The 14,446-nt window shown below is 46.6% G+C and overlaps 1 protein-coding gene and 1 long non-coding RNA gene across 3 annotated transcripts in view; one reads left to right on the forward strand and one right to left on the reverse strand.

Moving 5' to 3' along the window:
• Positions 1–7,680: 7,680 nt before the first annotated feature.
• Positions 7,681–12,610, reverse strand: LOC116283591 (uncharacterized). Of its 2 annotated transcripts, none has more exons than XR_012060128.1 (3): positions 12,290–12,610; positions 9,476–11,042; positions 7,681–9,381 (listed from the first exon to the last, which is right to left on the reverse strand). It is a non-coding gene; the product is annotated as an uncharacterized lncRNA (long non-coding RNA). The 2 variants fall into 2 exon arrangements; XR_012060127.1 differs by having other exon boundaries at positions 11,540–12,610.
• A 243-nt stretch (positions 12,611–12,853) lies between these two features.
• Positions 12,854–14,446, forward strand: part of AKAP1 (A-kinase anchoring protein 1) — a 30,150-nt gene continuing 28,557 nt past the window's right edge. The window contains exon 1 of the mRNA XM_006216416.4: positions 12,854–12,919. The gene's annotated coding sequence lies outside the window, so the exon portion shown is untranslated. The remainder of the gene's footprint in view (positions 12,920–14,446) is intronic.

The raw sequence follows: 14,446 nt of genomic DNA on the forward strand, positions 1-14,446 counted from the left end.
CTTAGCTCTCACCTGCAACTGTTGCAAATATCAGAACCATGCACCACTGAGAAATGATACCTTGTTATACAAGAATCTGTTGCATTCAAACTAGCTGAGATGAAGGATGTAACAAGTTGATTGATTTCTCTTTTTTCTGGAAAGTGGTTCCTCCTCCTTGCACTCGGAGGCAGAGTCTAGCTCTATGTTAGCAGCAGCACAACTTACAAATGTTCAATGGTCTCTGATCTCAGTTCCTTTTTATGTCAAAGATACGGGGTCAGAAATATAATGAAGCAATTTCTCGGGATCTGAATAGTGTGAGTCATGAGAGTTATTCCAGGTTTGTGGATGGTGCTGGACGAGCACTGAATGCCACATGCCAAGTGATGGGCACTTTTACGTTCCTTAATACACCTATCTGTTGTGTTTGTGACTTGTGGAGCCTCCAAAGCTCAAGGCCTGGGCCCCTTTTGTCTGGGTTAAGGGCCGTGGCGGCCACTTTGGATGTTGTCTTAGGAACAGTGAAAGCTCTGTGGAAGGTGGGATCCCTGGCAGATTAGAAATGAGGAGAAAGGAGCCACATCAGATGAGATTCGGGAAAGGCAGCAGAGGCAGGTTACTATCAAGGCTAATGAAGCTTAAGCTTCAAGGTCCTTCACGTGCACAGATGCTCAGAGACCACACCTAATTTTGTGTTCTTTTTGTTATAGGTCACCCCCAGGCCATAAAACTCAAGTTTGTGAAACTTCAGGCAGGATACCCAGACTCAAGCCAGGGAGGCTCAGGGAAGCTCAGGGCTGGTCCTCCTTCTGGCAGCATCCTGGACTACTCCCCAGGGACCAGAAGCATCTGGGCTGGAGGCAGAAGGCCTGGACCAGTCCACACAGGTTTCACAGTAATTATGTCAGAAACTGCAGCAGTGAGATTCATCCAAACCTGAAGAACAACACTGATCAATAGAAATATAATGCCAGTTGCATGTGTAACTTTAATTTTTCTAGTGGCTACATATAAACAAGTGAAAATAATTAGGTGATAGTAACTCTAACAATATATTTTATTTAACCCAGTGTATCCAAAATAGTAATGAAGTTCTTAAAATCTTGTGTGTACTTCATACTTGCAGCACATCCCAATTCAGCCTAGCTGCATTCCACCTGCTCACTAGCTCCACATGGCTATGGCTACCATATCGGGCAGCACAGCTCTGCCTTCTACTCAGCGTTGGCTGGGGCACTGTATCAGTTTCCTTTTGCTGATGTAACAAGTCACCCCAAATTTAGTGTTGGCATAAGCCAACACAAATTTATTCTCTTACAGTTCTGGAGATCAGAAGTCCAAAATGGGTCTTACTGGGCTAAGACATGGGTCAGGTTGCCTTCTTTCTGGGGACACTGTTACCTTGCCTTTTCCAGTTTCTAGAGGCTGCCTGAATTCGTTGGCCCGTGGCTCCACATCACTCCAACCTCTGCTTTCATCGTCACATCTCCTTTTCTGGCCCTAATCCTTTTGTATCCTTCTCTCAAGGGACCCTTGTGATTACGCTGGGCCCACATAGATAATCCAAGATAATCTCCCCCCTCAAGATCCTTCACTTACTGACATCTGCCAAGTCCCCTGGACCACGCAAGGTAGCTTATTCACATATTCTGGGGATTAAGACATGGACATCCCTGGGAGGTATTATTTGGCCTACCACAGGTGCCCAGGAGAAGCTGAGGCTTCAGGGAAAAGAGGCTGGGGCCTCTAGCCAAAGTAGGGTCAGCAAAAGAAGGAATGGCTCCATTTTGTCCAGAGAAAGAGCAAGAATGAGCTGAAGTTCCGTGCAAGGAAACCTAGGGGAAGCTGAAGGTATTGAATCTTTGGGAGAACTTAGCTTAGGGTCATCCCAACCAGCAGGCTTCCTACTCTCTGCCATCTAGGAAACTTGTCACAGTTATCAGTCCTGGAACAAAGATTTTTCTCCAAGCCTCTTATCCAGCCCACGCTGGCTCCTCCCTCACTATCGGCCACACACACACACACACACACACACACACACACACAGCACAAATCAGAGGTAGACTTCTCATTGACAGAGTGGATCATTTAAAAATGAAAATATTCATTGAATGAAAAAACAAATCTGTATTTCATTTTCTCATAGGAATACTATTAAAATGGGACAATGGGCTCCCATCTAAGGAACTCAGCACTAAATAAGCTAGAAATAGGGTCAAAAATACACCCTAAGAGAAAAGATCATAAAACCCATAATCACCTAGTGAGCTGCTTCAGCTTCTATAAAACAGACTTAAATATAGCTCTACAATGATTACACAAGGCGCCCAGTGAGCTGTAAGTGCATAAAAGCGCCATTAGATCATACATTTGAACTAGCGCCTAACTTGATGGCCGTAAAGTGGTCAGTGATGATCTTGCTCAACTTGTTAGCGTTCAGGTGGCCTGTAAGAGGTGATTTAATGATCTCAGATACCTTACAGGTGCCTTTGTTTTCTCTTGATATATTCCCCTGGAGCCAGCAGAGGTATTTAAAACTATTTCCATGAGTCAGTACACCCAGTGTTCAATGTGTTACTGGTAATGGCAGTCATCCTAACCAAACTGGTCCAGGGCATTGAAGAAACACGGTACACAGGAAGGGGTGGGGAACCTGACACTTGACACACCTGTAGCCCACAGGTGCAGGTGCTGGGAGGCTCTCCAGTTTGGCAGGCAGAACATGGAATCTGGGGAGCAGGGCAATCAGCGATAAGCAGTTGTTTAGTAAAATAGGAGGCATGAGGGCCATCTGATATGACAAGGGCAGAGAGAGGGTAGCAACAGAGCCGGTAATAAATTAACATCTTTGGCATTCTTGGATGCCACTTAAAATACTTTTGGGTGACCCCAAAGATCCATGACATGCAGCCATGGCCAGGACAAGCACCTTAAACACCTGAGCACGTGGGAACGAACTGAGTGACTGACTGGCACTCCACCTTACCACGACTGTGTGATTCTCCGCTCATGGCTGGGCACATGGAAATTTCCTTAGGTAATTAAAAAGTAACAATAACCACAACTGTTATTATTATTATTATTATTATTATTTTTTTTTTTTTTTGGAAGAGAAAGTCAGCTGCTAATGTTGGTTATTAGAATTCTCTCTCTTTAAAAAAAATTTTGTTGGGGGGGCGATTAGGTTCACTGATTAATTTATTTTTTAACAGAGGTACTGGGGATTGAACCCAGGGCTTCATGCGTGCTAAGCACGCACCCTACCACTGAGCTATACCCTCTCCCCTTGCTGATGCTGGCATTAAACTGAAGAGAAATTCAGTCAGAAAATGAAATGTAACTGAATATTGAACTCCGATGTGCTGGGCTGGAAGGGATTAAACAGGCGATAAAAGAAATTAAAGGGGGAGGGTACAGCTCAGTGGTAGAGTGCAAGGTCCTATGTTCAATCCCCAGTACCTCCATTAAAAATCAGTCAATAAACAAACCTAATTACTTATCCCCTCAAAACCAAAAAGAGAGAGAAAGAAGTTTAAACAAAGAAACAACAGGGTGGTATAGCGATTTAAAAACAAAAAATTGAAGAGGCTGTTTGAGTTTGGCACCAAAACTGGTCAACAAGGGAGAGTTAAATTTTAGTGAACTTTGAAAGCAGGTGACTCTGTGACGTGAGGCTACACCCAGCAAGCAGGTGACCCTTTGATTCCGGAGAACAAGAGTTACTTGTACAACGTCAGGGTTCCAAATGGCTTGGAAGAGTATCGCTCAAGCACATCATGGGTTTGCTGCAAGTGGAAATCCAACCTGCAGAAGCTCATATTGGGAAAGCATGTTTGCAGGTAGCAGCCGCCACTCCTGACTGGAGTTCAGAGGTAGGAGCTGGGTGGGGTTTGGGGAGAGCCAAAGCAAGGCAGGGACTTCATCCTGAGAGGCCTGGAAGGAATGCTCTGTAGATCATCAAAATGGCATTTTTGGCTTTAGGAGCAAGGCAGAAGCCAGCCAAGAGAAACTAGGGCTGAGCAAGAAGTCAAAGCTGATCTCAAGGGGGACGGTATAGGCCAGTGGTAGGGAGGGGGCGTGCTTAGCAGTGCACAGGGTCCTGGGTTCAATCCCCAGTTCCTCAATTAAGCAAAAAAATTTAATTACCACCCCTCCCCCCAAAAAAAAGGCTCATGGCTGATCTCAGGGTAAACTTAATTTTATGTTGTGTCCCCAAGTATTAGACTAAATATACCTCATCCTCCTTTTCTAAAGTTAGAATCGGTCCTAAAAATTGTGATAAGGCTGAGCCTACAGATTTGGGAGGAGGATCGAGGGCTCTCAGGTATAAGACAGGAGGGCTGTGGAGCTGGGAACTTGGAAGGGTGTGGGGAAAACTGCCCAATGAGGAGAGCAGCCGGAGGCTCAGGGTCAGACTGCGGCTGAGCACCCAGTCAAGTGCTGTAGCACCTGATTGCTGTCCTCACTGGTGAATCTTTACAGGAAGTTCTCAATGTGCAGCATCTGGATAAAGGTTAGGATAATTTGTACTGTGTCAACGTGACTAAGTTGGGATCTACATTTCCCCAAATCCCCTTCTCTGTATGGTTCTAGGCAGGAGCTGGCCAAAAAAGGAATCTGCATGAGATGTGGAAGGTGGAGGTGAGGGAGCAGTCACTACCCTCTGCAGGCTGTCGTGGTCAGAAGCGGTTACAGAGGGATGGATGCAGACGTGCCCGTGGGGTCCAGCTTGTCCATACTCTCCTCTGCTCCTGACCTGCCTCTTCTTACCAGCTGATGATCCTGTTGACTGACAGTGGCCCCAACACTGCCACGTGCATGGCTGTGATCCACATTCACAAAGCTGCTACCCAGAGGCACAGCTGCCCACTGGCCTCCCATGAGCCTTGTCTTTGCCATCTCATTCTGATGCTGGATGTGTTTAGCTTCTCAGATCGACTAAATGGTGACCTCTTCTCTGATCTCCAACTGTCCTCCTGGTCCTTCACTTCCCCAGGTCCTCCTACCATGGTGTTAAGTTTCTTTCCTATAATAAATTCCTTTTTCCAGAACTTGTAGTGTTCCTGCTTCCCTGAATCATCTCTGACTGCATTAGTAGCAGCCTGGGAAATTTATGCATAGAAGCATCCACCTGCTTACATGTTGTGGAGATTCTTTGGTTACAAGAGACAGAAAGCCATATTGAGCTAATTAAAGCAAAAGAGGGGACCTTTATTGGCTTATATCCTCAACCCATGAAAAAGCAGAGGTGACTAGAACCAGGGGTTCAAAAATTATCAGTCTCTTATCTCTTCTGCTCTTTTCTTGTTAGCTTTATCCCTCCCTCCACTGGGAAAGACTGACTGGTCCAGCTTGGGTCATGTGTCCACCACTGGTCCAGCTGTAGGCCAGAGGAATGAGGTGTTATAATTGCGCCAGGTGGGATTGCTTGCCCATTTCTGTGACTTGGGGTTGAGTCTGTTATCAGGGGAAATGTAGCACAAATGTGGCCACTAGGAGTATTGCTGTGAGCCAGGAAGCTACCTTTGTTTACCTCTGCTGTACCCCACTTAGTAAATTAAATTAGGCAGTTTTGAACACAAGAAAAGCCCTTCTAGCTCAGGTATCCAAGGAGATATCTATGTAGGGGGAGGGTAATAGCTCAGTGGTAGAGCACACACTTAGCATGCCCGAGGTCTTGGGTTCAACCCCCAGTACCTCCATTAAAAAACAAAAAGAAAAACAAAAAAACTCCAAAAACCAACAAGAGAGAGATATATCTAGCGGTCAGAAATCACAAACAAATTGCATAGGCCCTTCATAGAATTTCATATTACCTGAATATGCTTTAAGACCTTGTGTATTATACTGGAAACCTTAAGAACAACCACCAGGATACCACTGGTCATCTGTAGATGGAGGTCTAAAACGTGCCTCACTAGAAGTTTGCTGAGACAGGCAGAAGACATTCTGATAATGAAAGAGCTGCTACCACCTTTGCTTTTGGACATTGCAAGAAACAAGAGAATGAAAGGATGAGAAGTATGTCTTAATTAGGAAGCGAGGGAAGTGAAAGATGGAGAACTATTACATCTTTATCACATTGAGTCTCCCCAACCACAAACATGGTTTCATTACTCCATTTGTTTAGAAATCCTTTTATGTCTTCCAATAAAGGTTTTAATTTTCCTCCAGGCAAGTTTGACCCTGTTTTATTAGACTTATTCCTATACAGCTTACAGATTTTGGCCCTTATTATGGACGGTATTTTTAAAATTAAATTTTCTAATTGTTTGCTTTTTATTTCCCCCCGCAAGTTTCTTATGTCTGGGAACTTTAGTCAACCCTTTCATTAGTTCTAAGGATTTGTCTGGAGAGGCTCTTGAATTTTTTTAGATATTCTGTATCTTAATTTTCATGTAAAAGTTAGTTTTCCTTAGGTGGAATATGCACATTTACTAATGTAAATCTAGGGTCAAAATATCCTGTATTAATTTTCCTTGATTTAACAATCAACATTTATTTTGCTTTAACTGGAAATCACATGTCTATAGAAGTGTTTTGCAAGGTGTGTTTCATCGAGGAAATTTTGTATTTCATACTATAATTCTTTCTCAGAGATTCAAAACCCCCCCGAGAAGTCCTACAAAGAAACCTCTCTAGCTTGGTTAAATCCTGCATTCCAAAATTATTTCATCATGGAATCCCTTTTCAAGCAATACCTTTCAGCCTTCTGAGGAACTAACTGCTTTTTACAGAGAGCTCACTTTGGGCAATGATGGTCTCAGGAAACTATCGTGAAAATCGGTCAATTCCAGGATTTTCTCAGAGAATCTACTGTCTCTCACTAGATTCTGTGGATGCTAAGCTGGGTACAACAAGACTCTGGTTTTTTCTGTTCCTGCTCTTCAGTCTTTAACAATAACTCCCTATGGGTTAATGCTACCATTATAAGAAGAAAGAAAAATATGCATATTCAATTTCATGAGACTATCCACTACTTCTATTCCTCAGGAAAGGGCCACAGCTGGTCACAGTGGGAGACCGTCCTTGAAATCCTGTCAATATCTTTTGACTGATATGGAGATGAGATTTTTTTTTTCCTGCTATTACTCTTTCTGCTAAACCCAGGCCATCAGCTCTTATGTCATGTTTTTTCCTTACATTGTACAGAACCACACATGTTTATCAAAAGCTGTTCTTTCTGTGTTCTGGATTATATACAGAGGCTACAGATTTATCACAGCACAACTAAATACGTGGAAATGGAAAAGGCCCACACGTAGGAACAAACTGTGTTAGGGAAAAAGAGTTCTAACTATGTAAGTTTCCTTTGTATTGCTATTTCTGATCAGACAGAGTGTTTATATTACATCATTTGAAAGGATAATGATGAGTGCCCAGCTCAGTGAGTCTCAGTCTCGTGTCAAAATCATTTGTGGAGCTCTGAAAAGATACCAGTGACTGTGCCCTATCTGGGACCTCCCGAATTAGAATCTCCAGGGAGCAGCTTGAGCACTTGTATGTTTAAAAGCTCTGCAATGTATTCTCTGGCACTTATTATATGCCCTTCTTTTTTTAAATAAATCACTTTCCCATATGGCCTTGCCCAAATTTTTCTTCTGATTTGGATGTAAAATAATAAAGAATATTTTTAAAGAAGATAAATCAATTTCAAGACCACTTTCCAAACACTACCAAAATTTTTCATTGTCTTGTTCTAGCTGTTTATTGTAGAGAAATTTTTGAATTCTGAATTTGTCACTTAGCAATTCATTAAATTTTTTTCCCCATACTGTCATGTAGTGATAATAATTGTCATTTTAGGAGTCATATAATATTCTGACAAATATTCATTTGATCGTAATTTAGCTAACCATTCACTTACTGTTGGACATTTAAGCTGTTTATTTTTAGTTGCTCTAGAGAAAAGGCAACGAAGAACTTGATGTATATGGATTTTGCTTTTCTTTTGAATCAGTTCCCTGAGGATAATTTTCTTGAAATCTAGTAATTGGGTCAAAGGATATGAACGCTTTTTATGACTCTTGTTAATGATTACTAAAGTGCTTTCCAAAACGTTGAACAAATTCACAAGGCCATGCCCCAACTCTACTGCATAATTTCTGAGGTTTCCAGGGAGGGGCAGGCAATACTAGAGGTCTGCTAGGTGTTCCCATGACAGGGAAAAGAAATCACTCTATTACCAGTCCTGTTACCTTACTTAAGAAGAAAGACAAGAAATCTAGTAACAACAGTGTTACAGGACCGCTTAGCCATCTCATCTCCCAGGCACTAGCATTTTCCTTGCATTCTCTCTGATTCTCAGAATTACCCTGGCAAGCTAGACGTTACTGCCCCTCATTTTAGAGATGAAGAAAGGAAGGGAAGAAAGGTTTAATAATTTGCCCGAGGGTCGTCTAGCAAGTCAGCACTGAAATGAGGATTTGAACCCTGTGTTTTATCATGGTGCATTTCACACCACCCATAGCTGAAGCAGCCACAGAATCTCACCAGTTAGATACCTCCTAAGTCATAAATTGGCTGTAAAATGGAATATGATATAATGGATGTGGCAGGTTAATCATATTCCCAATCTCCTGCCTTTTCTCTCACCTAGATGCGGAATCTATTGGTGCTTCCCTTGAACCTGGGCTGGCCTGGTAACTTCTTCTGACCAACAGAATGCAGCACGAGTGATGCCTAGGTCTGGGCCTAGGCCTCAGGCACCTGGCAGGTCTAGCTTTTATCCTCTTGCAACCCTAAGCCACTGTGCAGACAGGTCCTGTATAAAACTGCTCTCTAGATCTCCAGATCTGCCTCTAGCAGCAGGACAGTGAATTGGTTAATCCAAGGGCTCCTAAATCAGATTTCCTGGGTTAAAATTTTGTCTCTGCTGCTGTGTGACTGTGGTTGGTGGAAGTTAGAATAAAGTACTGTGCGTAGTGCTAGGAGTTAAGTGCTCATTAAGTATTAGCCATTAGTACTGTTAGTCCACAACTCTTTCCGCTGACTTCTCCGGAGAGGAGACTCTTTATTCTTCCCAGCAGATGTGGTCCTGGGGCAAACCCAAATGCTCCTGCAGTTTCAGGGAACAGAGCATCAGGTGGAGGGTGAGCACGGTTTAGTTTCACTTGTTCATTCATCCTTCTCCGTACTGCCCATAAAGGAGACAGCTCACATTTGTGAGCACTGAAAAAGTTCCTTCTGGAGACGCTTCCAGTAGGAAAGGCAGGACATTTCTCAAACACGTGCCCCTGGCATTGGAGGGGCTGCCAGGAGAAGACAACTGGCTGACTTTTGAAGAGAGTTTCCCAAGAAGATGTTGGGATGAAATTCCCCACGGTCCTGCATCAAGCCCTCACTCAGCTTCATGACAGGCTCAGAAACCTCACGATGTTCCAGTCGCAAAACCAGCAGCTTACTCAAACAAACAAACAAACAAAAAAACATTCACAAGATGTACCAGATGTAGAAAACCAGAGGACCGCTTATGTAATTTACAGAAACCTACCTGTCGGGTGGACGGCTGCCTTCCATAGGTCCAGCCATGGCTTCTCTCTTTCATCTCCTTAACAGAAGGATGCTTCGTGGGTGAGTCGGAATGAGGAGCAGTTACAGGATTTAAATGACTAATAGCATCAGGTTCTTTTCTCATCATTTCCACTTAGCGGAGCGGGCAGCTTCTTGATTAGATCAGGTTGGATACCTTCTCCCTTAGACGGGCTCTGCCTTCTCCTCCTCCTTCACCTCCTCCTCCTTTTTTGGTCTCCTTTGCATGCTTTCTTTTTCACCTCCTCCTTCTGATTGACATATTCCTTTTTTTTTTTAATATATAATGTTACCTTTTGTCTTGCTTTATGCACCAGACTCTATTCTTTCTCTCTCTCTTTTTAAATGTCAGGATTAGAGAATGTGATAGAAGCCATCCATATCTATTTCCACAGAAGAATGCCATACTTAGAAAACCATTTGAGCAACTGCAGGGACTTCATAGATGTCCAGAGGATATTTTGTGTATCTTTGTTTAAAATTCCTGCCTTAAAGCAGACTTTTGCCTGTTGTGAGCTGATGCTCAAGTTTATGTCTAATAATAGAATCCTGTTTCCTCATGGCCAAGTTCTGAGGACCTCATTCCATCCTCACCTTCCTTCTCATTCCATCCTCAACTGCCTTCTCATTCCTTCACTTCCTTATCTCATACTAGGATCACCCTGTGACCTCTGAACTGCCCTGACCCTGTGGCCACCTCCAGCTGCTGGGCTGGTCTCTAGCTGTGATTACAGTTAATCTGTGTTCTCACCTTTTCCCCTGGCCCTTGTGTCCTGTACTTTCCCTAGTGTTTCCATTCTCCCACTCTTCTTTTCTCCCCTTACTCCTCGTATTCTGGCAGGCCTTGCCCTTGTCCCCACACATAAATGGGACCGACATATCCATCCCATTTGCCCCAACTTTCTGTCCCTCCTTCCCATAATCATATTCACAGCCCATCCCCACCTTTCTTCCGCTCCCTCCCTCTCTCCATTTTCCCTACAACCTCTCCAGTTCCTACCCCAGACATCATTTTCTCAGTTTCTTCCCTATAGACATTTCATACCTCCACTACCACCAGCTAATTGTCTTTTTAAAAAATTATCCACTTTTGACATGATTTTCAATACGTATTTGTTGTTCCCACTCAGACCGCTTCTCTGAGTTACAGGCTTGCATATACAGCTCAACTACTATCTGCACTTGGATGTTACAAAAACAGTACAAACTTAATGGGTCCACAATGAAACAAATGCTTCTCTGCCCCCATCTTCGCCCATCTCAGTAAACTTTTCCCCATTTCACACAGTAACTCAGGCTAGGGGAAGCATCATTCCCTTTTCCTTACCCCCCAAAACACAAGTTTGTCTTGTTGCTACACCGTCCAAAATATTTACTGAGTCCAAAGCAGTCTTTTCATGTGCACTGTCGTGGCTCTTGGCTCCACCAGCATCACTTCTCACCTGGACCACTGCAGCCGCCTCCCAACTGGTCTCACTGCTTCTCTGCTAGTCTTCTTCAAGTCGATTCTTGCCACAGCAGCTACAGCTCTTGTTTAAAAAGAGAAATTATATTGCATTACTTTCTACATATCCCTCTGTAATGGCTTCCCATTCACTCACTAAACACACTTTTACTAAGTGCCCTCTATGTGCCATACCCTCAAAGATAACTCCACTCATGAGATAAAGGAAATATATAATATGCGGATAGTGGTAAGTGCTGTGAAGAAAAATAAAGAAGGCATGAGGGACAGGGAATTGTATGTGTGTCTGGGTGTGCATGCGTTTACAATTTAAACATGACTCCAGGGAAAGTTTCACTGAGTAGGTGCTCTTTGAGCAAAGGACTTGAAAGAAGTGAGGGAGTGAGCTCTGCAGAATATCCCAATTGGAGGGAATAGCAAGTGCAAAGGCCCTGAGGTGGAGGTATGTCTGGTTTGGGGGCTGAGCAGAGTAGAATAAAATCCAAGCTTTACTATGGTTTATAAAATAGTGCAGTCCCCGTCCGCAAACTCCAACAAACTCCTCCCTTTCCAGTCACCAACCTTCTTTTCCAGCACTCTCCACCTCACGATATTCCATCCAGAAGTTGTTTCCCGCAACACAGTCAGCGTTGTTGCCTCTGCTAGAATTCTCCCCTACCCTTATTCTCAAATACAATTTGCAAGGCTAGCTCCTTCTCATCAAGTAGGTTTCAGTTTAAATTTCACCTTAGGCTTTTTTGAACCACAGAACCTAAAACAGGTCTCTTTTTGTTATTTCTTTCCTAATTGTTTCCTTCATGGCACTCACTACACCATGCAATTGAGATTTATATATTTATATATGAAGTTATACTTACAACTCAATAGGCAAATAGTATCTCATGATCATTTAAATTTGCATTTGATCACTAGTGAAGATTAAACATGTTCCTAAGTAATGGTTCTTAGCATGATCTCTTTTTTATATCCCGCTCAAATGTTTACTTAAAGTCCCTATGTCACAAGAAAGCAGGCCTGGCCAGCTGGAGCACCCCGTTGTCCACCTGCATAGAGGGAACTTATTTTCCCAGGTTTCCTCGTGGAGTCAGTGATGACGACGACTACCTCTTGGCAGAAATTATTCCAAAACCCCACTCCATTTAGATGAAAGTCTGTTTCACTTCGACATCACCAAGTTGTGGAAATGGGCAAGAATGCTAAATTTCAGTGGTCCCAGGTACTCCCATTACGCAGTATTACTGAGCAATTACTAATGGGCACTTAATTAATTATGCGTACAATGTAATGATGCATTACACTGTGTACACCTACACAAGGCGAGGCAAGGAGAGCCCTGCCCCTCACCAGCCCCTCCGCCTTTTCCAGGGACCTCTCGGTACCGAGGCAGGCAGACGGTTAAACCGACCCCTCGAGGTCGCCCCGAGCCGAGGCAGGCGAACCTGCGCTGCTGGGCCGCCGGGGCAGAGGTTCGACGTTGCAGGGGCGGGTTCTGAAGCCTCCAGCTAGGACTCTCTCCGGAGCCCCACCGAGATTACAACTCATCTCGCGAGAGCACGAGCAAGGCCGGGCGGCGGGCGGCGGGCGGCGGCGGCGGCGGCGGCGGCGGCGGGATGCTGGAGCTCTAGACCGCGCCCCCTCTGGCGCAGCTGGGAGAGGCGCGGCGGGAGCGGCTCGCGGCGCGCAAGCGCAGGTGAGCGGGGCGGGCGCGGGGCACGAGGGCAGGGGGCGGGGCCTTGCGTCTCGCCGCGGGCACGTCGCTGCGCGTCCTCAGTATTTAATGTCTCTGTGTTCCACCCGCCTGGGCGAGCACGTGGGGGAGCGGCCCGAGAGCTACGCTGCGGGGCCGGACCGTTGGACAGAGGCGGGGGCGCGGGGAGCTGGGGGGCCGGGGGGGTGGCGGCGGCGCGAGGACTCTGCATCCCGACGGTCGCCGAGGAGCTGGTAAGTTGGGGCCGCTGGGGAGCAGCTGGACCTGGGACCACCTGCCGAGCCCCTAGGGCGACGCCGTCGAGGTGATGGTGAGCCTAGGGTGCAGGTGCGAGGTGCGTCGCGCGCCCCAGGTGTCCCGGAGCTTGAGGCTCCCGACTCCTAGCGCGTGCAGAGGGGCTCCGGCCCGTCGCCTGCTGTCAAGCAGGCCCTTTCCCTTTCGTCGCCTGCGCGCCCCCTCGTCTTCCCCCGCCCGGCTCTCGCTGACAAATCGCGTGTGCTTGCCTGGGGCCGCGCTCTGCCACCGCGCAGTGTCCCCCACGCGCGTCACCATCATCGGGGGCAGGAGGCAAGGGTGCGACACCTGGGGCACCCCTCTGCGGCGTAACTTTCTCCGAGAGCTCACACCCTCTGGTGAGACAGACCTGAACGCGTCCCACCCAAGGTCGCCCAACCCCACACGCGTTTACTTTTCAAAGGTCGTGTGTACCCGATCTGATCCGGGAGAGGCGGCGGCGGGCCGGCTGTAGGCAGGGCTAGGTGCTCACAAGGGCGAGGAGGTGTCCCAAGGCCCGCGGGCACCCCCTTCCCGCTGCTGGGGTTTGGAGTTGCATTGGTCGCTTCAGCAGCCTCACCCAACTTCCGGGCTTCTTTATCTCGCCGTGGGTGCTCCCCACAGAGGCCCGGCGGTTGGTAAACCCGAGCAGGTAGCCCAGCCTCTGGGAGTTCAGTGCGGTGAACCAGGGGAAGGGGCTCGGTTTGCGGAACCGGGAGGATGAGCTAGGAGACGGGTTGTGATTGGAACCCTGCTGCGGGCGGAGGGACCGTTTGAACCGAGTTAGGGTTCCAATGGCAAAGGCTGAGTGTCTCTCGAAAGGATTAGCTTTTAGCCCCTCAAAGGGTGTCCGGAGAGGCAGAGGCCGTCTTGCCCTGAGTGCCCGCTGACTTCATGCCCGGGGGCGCGTGGGTCACGTGTCACGTTCTGCCTGCACTCCCTTCCCGCTCCGGCCCCGAGGGACCATGCTAGTTGCAGGGTTACAGGTCAAAACGTGCTTGGACAGGCCTTGGTCTGGATGCCTCCGGGGTGGGCTTTTACCAGTTCTACTATTTTGTGCCCTTGGGTACCGGTCCTTCCGTTTCCTCTCCAACGGAGGCACGGAGAAGGAAAGGAGCTGTTGGGGGCTGGTGGTGCCGAATTGTCTCGGGACTGCATGGGGGCTCTGGGCATTTCGCGGTCTGTCTCTTCCGCCGAGGTGCTGAGGTTGGCCAGCGCCTTCTTCCCTTCAGCCGCGGCTAACACAAACCCGGTGCACTTAACCCCAGGTGTAGGAGGAGGCCTCTCAAGCCAGGTAGGGTGTATGGGCAGGGCAGTTAGGTTAGGCTAGCTATCCCCTACTGAAGTGCAGGCTACTTGGTGTTTAAATGTGTCTCCTGCAGGAACATCTGGGTTGCTGGACACCTGGTACAATGGTATCTCTTAGTTGTTTTGCTCTTCAACCGCCCCCGCCTTGGTCAAAATTATTAAGAAACACCAGTCACAAA

This window comes from Vicugna pacos, chromosome 16 (genome assembly GCF_048564905.1).
Source record: "Vicugna pacos chromosome 16, VicPac4, whole genome shotgun sequence".
NCBI lineage: Eukaryota > Metazoa > Chordata > Mammalia > Artiodactyla > Camelidae > Vicugna > Vicugna pacos.